Here is a 6,565-nt window from a genome sequence, read left to right as displayed (position 1 = left end):
TCCACTCCCCCCCGTTGCCCTTTCTGGGAAGTGCACAAGCCTGTCAATAACTGTCAGAGGCTGTCTCAGTCAATCAGGGCCTGTAAGGCAGCCTGGGCCTCTGGTGTAACAGGAGGATCTAACAGAAACAACCTATAACTGACACGGCTCCAGATCTATGCTCTGTAATCACTGGGGAGCCCACATCTCAAACTGCCCCCCTCCCCCCCTCCGCCCCTCCAGCTGCCTGACAGTGGACACATGTGCTGTGTAATTGCTTTTTCATACCATTCAACCTTTTAAAATTGATTACCGAGCATGTAAGAGGCTTTACTGAGAACCACACAGGGGGCAGAGTGGGAATATTGCTCGACAATGCCACGCTACAAATGTGTGTCTGTAAACAATGTGGCCGGCTCCTGTGTCACACACACACACACACACACACACACACACACACACACACGCACACAAACTGAGGCTACACACATTGAGTCATCGCTGACAAAAGGCTCCAATCCCCCTGGGTCCTACTCCCAAATAAACAGCATTGAAAATCTGAAAACACAGTTATCTTCTTTACAATTATCCAGATGATGAAGATGATGGTGTGTGTGTGTGTGTGTGTGTGTGTGTGTGTGTGTGTGTGTGTGTGTGTGTGTGTGTGTGTGTGTGTGTGTGTGTGTGAGTGAGTGAGTGAGGCAGTATCTGTGTGTGTGTGTGTGTGTGTGTGTGTGTGTGAGTGAGTAAGTGAGTGAGTGTGTGTGTGTGTGTGTGTGTGTGTGTGTGTGTGTGTGTGTGTGTGTGTGTGTGTGTGTGTGTGTGTGTGTGTGTGAGTGAGTGAGTGAGTGAGGCAGTGTCTGTGTGTGTGTGAGTGAGTGTGTGTGTGTGTGTGTGTGTGTGTGTGTGTGTGTGTGTGTGTGTGTGTGTGTGTGTGTGTGTGTGTGTGTGTGTGTGTGTGAGTGAGTGAGGCAGTGTCTGTGTGTGTGTGTGTGTGTGTGAGTGAGTGAGTGAGTGAGTGAGTGAGTGAGTGAGTGAGTGTGTGTGTGTGTGTGTGTGTGTGTGTGTGTGTGTGTGTGTGTGTGTGTGTGTGTGTGTGTGTGTGTGAGTGAGTGAGTGAGTGAGGCAGTGTCTGTGTGTGTGTGTGTGTGTGAGTGAGTGAGTGAGTGAGGCAGTGTGTGTGTGTGTGTGTGTGTGTGTGTGTGTGTGTGTAAGTGAGTGAGTGAGTGAGTGAGTGTGTGTGTGTGTGTGTGTGTGTGTGTGTGTGTGTGTGTGTGTGTGTGTGTGTGTGAGTGAGTGAGTGAGGCAGTGTCTGTGTGTGTGTGTGTGTGTGAGTGAGTGAGTGAGTGAGGCAGTGTCTGTGTGTGTGTGTGTGTGTGAGTGAGTGAGTGAGTGAGGCAGTGTCTCTGTGTGTGTGTGTGTGTGAGTGAGTGAGTGAGTGAGTGAGTGAGTGAGTGAGTGAGTGAGTGAGTGTGTGTGTGTGTGTGTGTGTGTGTGTTAGGGGCACGCATGACACATTTCATATTGACTTGTTCCCATGTGACCCAATCAAGTTTCTTCTTCTCTTCTCCTATTTAACAAGATGAGCCAAGTCAAACCTGCAAAGAAGCTCAAATGTAAGACTTAGCCTCTCGCACCGCGCTGCATTCAGGGGAAGCCCGGCGTTCTCAGCTTCTGCTCCTTTGAGCTTAGAATCTGATTTAAAATCAGATTTAGAGTTGCAGCTCATGTTGAGACTTTGGTTAGAGAAGGAATCTGCTGAGGGACTGAAGTGTGTGTGTGTGTGTGTGTGTGTGTGTCAGCGCCCGTGTCCTCTCCGTGTCTCCTGCACCTCTGATCCAGGGTTGACTCTGTGTCCTCCTCTGTCCCGGGGTGTGCAGAGCCTCGTCCCCCTGCCTTTTAGTTCAGCCAGGCTTTCTCCTTTAGTGTCAAGGATTAGTCTGACACCTCCTGACTCTGCCTTTCAAATGAGGAGGACTCCTGCTGAAGAGCTGAGAGGGTGCTCACTGCGCAAAGCCCCGTACTCACACTGCTGACGCTCCTCATCCCTGCCCTCCACCTGTCTCACTGCCTGGTGAGTCCCCGGTGATCTGGCGGATGTGAGAGGAAGAGTGTGAGCTTTTAAAGGACTTTGGCTGCGGAGCAGCTGTGTAAAACCCTAATGTCTAACTTACTCAGCCAGCTTGGCGAGAGAGGAAGAAGGTGTAGCGCTGTCAGCTGGAGCTTCCAGGAGCAGCCGGAGCTCCCGGTGTCCATTTCAGCAGATTCTCAGGGAGGGATTGATGCTGAGACGAGCTGTCTGTCTGGTGACAGAAGTAGATTGTGTTTTTGAGACACAGCGGTGCATGAAGGATCTCTGTGGACATCATGGGGCTCTGCAGAAAGAATGCTGGGAAATTGCATCAGCTGTGTGTTTGCTACCAGAGCTTCCTTTTTATATACAAGTTTAAATTGTTATTTTATTGCCCAACATCACACACACACACACACACATACAGTATGATGTACAGGGTTCACAGGCCTGCATAGAAATGGTTCAAATCCTGACATAAGACACTTAGATTATGAGGGAAACGGTTCTACAAACACAAATGAAGATATTGTGGGGGAAAAAAACATAATGGTAAAATAAACAGTAAACTATGTAGGAAAGAGATACAGTATTTCATCAAAGCCTTACTTGAAAGACCAGCAGATGTTCTCACCAGCCAGTCCCCTTAATCAAACCCTGCAATGTCCTGCTCCCCTTCATTCTTTGGGTCTGAACCTTTTCCTAGTTTGCTGCCATGAGAACCCATTCTGCTCCCACATCCTAATGAGGCATGAACATCGTATTTATGGCGGTCTGATTGGGAAGATTGCATAGCGGGCAGAATTACAGAGACTGAATGAATGAATGAATGGCTGCACGCCCGTCCTCCCTCCTCCCCTCCTCCCTCCCTCTCTCCCCCCCTGGTCACCACTCTAACAGCTAAGGTAAGCTTAGCCGTCCTGGTGTCCGGTTACAGGAAATTAGAGGCTCTGGTTTTTGTTTGCGCAGGAATAAATTAGGAATCAATACTGAGGCTTTCCAACAAAACTCCTGAGTCCTCCATTAAACCATCATCTGTGATTCCACGCCCTCAAGTGAAGCGTCTGCGCTGTCTCTCTACCTCCCTGCATAACCAAACAAGTCTCTGCACCGCTCTGCCCTGGCACGTCTCTAAGAGATTGTTGATTCGAATCTGTTTTTGTTCAACAAGGTCCCCTGGCTCGCCATCTTTGTCATCCAGCCGCCGTGTCGCCGTCGTCGTCGTCGTCGCCGCCTGTGTGTCCCTGTAAGCAGATTGGCACCCAGGGCATTTATCAGCGGCGGGTCGGCTGCACTGAGCCTCATGTTAAATCGTGTGGAAAGCTGTGAGTGGCAGCAGATAGGGCGAGGGAGCATTTTAGAGGCGGTGTTAAAATTAACCAGTGTAATGAGGAAATAAGTGACTTATTGGCGCCGCAGTCATTTCCTTCATTAAGGCTGCAATTTATGAGCGCCTATCACAGGCGGAGCAGCCAGAGGTGCGCTTCCCTGCTTTATGGAGCGTGGATTGTCACCTTGTTCCAATTATCTCCTACCTTTTGACTGAGCTGAATGTTTAAACATGAGGAGAAGAGGACAGGACGACGCGTCATTAGTTGTTGTGCAATGCAGAAAACAATTGGCCATCTTGAGCGAATAAAGGGGGGGGGGGGGCTCGTCTGAACTCCAGCGTGTCGGCCTTTTTTTTTTACTACGCAGCAATTAGCCGATTAGGGCTGAGGATGAGGAGAGAGGAAGCTGCTGCAGGAGGACAAGGAGCTGCTGGAGGATGAAATGCTCCGACCATTAAACTGTTAGTGCTTTAAGTCCTGTCCAGGCTGATTCCTCTCCGGTTGAACACTTTCCTCTGAATGTATGAGGAGAAAGAAGCAGCTCTCTTGTTCCGCAGGCAGCGTTGACATTCACGCTGATGATTCTGACATTCATTATCACTAATTAACAAGCAAATCAAAACGTTCCCACAGGCAAACATAAGAACACAAACATTGTCTGTCAATATGGTTTCCAGTGTCATTCTGTTTCTCAAATATTATCCTCCCAGGTTCTGCCAACATTTTAAGGGATTATAAAACAAATTAACATGCAAATGTCAGGGTTAGATCATCAATCACACACACACACACACACACACTTTTCTCCCTGGCATATAACTTCAATAGAGCAGTGAAAGAAGAGGATGGCAAACATCTTCATCACACACTGAGAGACAGGAGATTGGAGGTTAGGAGTTGTTGTGTAATTCAGTCTATAATGATTCAACCTAAACATCTGTCTGCTTGTTAGTTCAGCTGCTGTGGAGTTGTCTAATGGTGTTTTGTAGGGATGACATCATAGAAGCTCTGAGCCACGCCTCCAGCTCTGAGACAAAGGGTTCTGTTTGTTTTATACTTACATGGTGAAGCAGTGGGATCTGAACTCAAACTGTTTAAAGACGCATGATCATCACCTCACTGTGAGTGAAGCTTCATTATCTGATTCATATCCACTCAGCAAGAGGAACTGGAGGCTTCAGGAAGAGAACAACCAGAAAGTTCTGCACAGGAAAGGTCCGATGTGCAGATAGGAGTCAGATAGGAGTCAGATAGGAGTCAGATAGGAGTCAAATAGGAGTCAGATAGGAGTCAGATAGGAGTCAATTAGGAGTCAGATAGGAGTCAGATAGGAGTCAGATAGGAGTCAGATAGGAGTCAAATAGGAGTCAAATAGGAGTCAGATAGGAGTCAATTAGGAGTCAAATAGGAGTCAGATAGGAGTCAGTTAGGAGTCAGATAGGAGTCAAATAGGAGTCAAATAGGAGTCAGATAGAAGTCAGTTAGGAGTCAGATAGGAGTCAGATAGGAGTCAGATAGGAGTCAAATAGGAGTCAAATAGGAGTCAAATAGGAGTCAGATAGGAGTCAAATAGGAGTCAAATAGGAGTCAAATAGGAGTCAAATAGGAGTCAGATAGAAGTCAGTTAGGAGTCAGATAGGAGTCAGATAGGAGTCAGATAGGAGTCAAATAGGAGTCAAATAGGAGTCAAATAGGAGTCAGATAAGAGTCAAATAGGAGTCAAATAGGAGTCAGATAGGAGTCAGATAGGAGAGCAGCTGGAGCACAGATGGGCGTGGCTAAAGGCCCATCAGGTAATACAAATCACATTCTTTAATAATCGCACCTTTAGATTAGCAGGATGCTGTCATGACAGGCTGCTACTTTAAAGAGAAGAACACATCCAGATGGATACACACACACACACACACACACACAGCAAAGAGCTGAGAGAGAAGAAGCTCACCTTGTTCATAAACACCAGCTTGTGAAGATGATGTAACATTTACCTCCACATGTGGGGAGAGCAGACTGTTCTCCCTCCGAGAGCAAAACCTCTGCTTCAGTCTTTGTTGTTTCCTTACTTGTTACATATATATACAGTATGTAAGTAGCATTAGTGTGTGTGTGTGCACCGGCCCAGATACCACAGGAAGACAGAAGAATGAGGAAGAATGATTTCCGCTCCCTACACACACACACACACACACACGCACACACACACACACACACACACACACACACACACACACACACACACCAGCCCAAACCTGTCATCCAATTCTGATTGTCTTATCCTCCATCATATAGCCGCAGGACTGATTGAATCTCCTTGCTCTTTGTCGGAGCATTCAGCCTGTCAGGCGCTGATCGGGGCTAAATTGTTATTGTTGTTCATTCTCTCACGTCTCCCCTCTCAAACTTAGACCTGTATTTTTCTTCCTAATTTGCTCTGCCTGCCGCCCACTCTCTTCACAATGACATGACGTTTACTTGATTTCACTCCAGAACACAAATCCCTCTCCCTGTCATGAAGGTTCTTCGGCTACATTAACATCTCATCTTCTTCATCTGACAGATGATTTGATCTGAATTGATTATGGGCATGACGCCTCGGTTGAAATAGCTCTTGTCTTATATTTAGCTATTTTCCATTTTCCCCTGTGAAGACTGAATGAAGATTATGGATTGAAAACTGAAGGAAGCATCTGCAACAACAACAACAACAACAACAACAACGACGCAATAAAGACGTCAAACGGCCTCGGCAGTCAAAACATCAGCGTATTCCCGTTCATTCACGTTCCCTCCTGCCTGTTTGCTTTATGTGCGGGCCCTCTTTACACATGCATCCATTCATTTAGCCGTTTAACAAGGACAACATTGATTGAGCGTAGGTGGTGAGAGGGCCGATTCGATCTCGGGGAGCAGAATTGGATTTGATGGTGAGGCATAATAGCTTTCATGGGTTTTTTACGGCGCTGAATGGCTTCAGTGACGCCGCCTCAATGGGGCTGAGGTGTAATTCTGAGAACGATCCCAAGGATGCAGAAGCACAAACATCCTGTTCCCTTTTGTCCCTCATCTCTCAAAGACCAGAGGAGAGGAGACAAGACCTTTCCTTTAAACTCTAACCCCACATACAAATTCACACATTCACAATCTGAAACCGCTCGTTTTCCAAAACCGCGCTTAGATGGATGAG

Source organism: Genypterus blacodes, unplaced genomic scaffold (assembly GCF_046128005.1).
Source record: "Genypterus blacodes isolate CSIRO-AG114 ecotype Tasmania unplaced genomic scaffold, CSIRO-AGI_Gbla_v1 ptg000158l_1, whole genome shotgun sequence".
NCBI lineage: Eukaryota > Metazoa > Chordata > Actinopteri > Ophidiiformes > Ophidiidae > Genypterus > Genypterus blacodes.
This window is presented reverse-complemented; position numbering follows the sequence as displayed.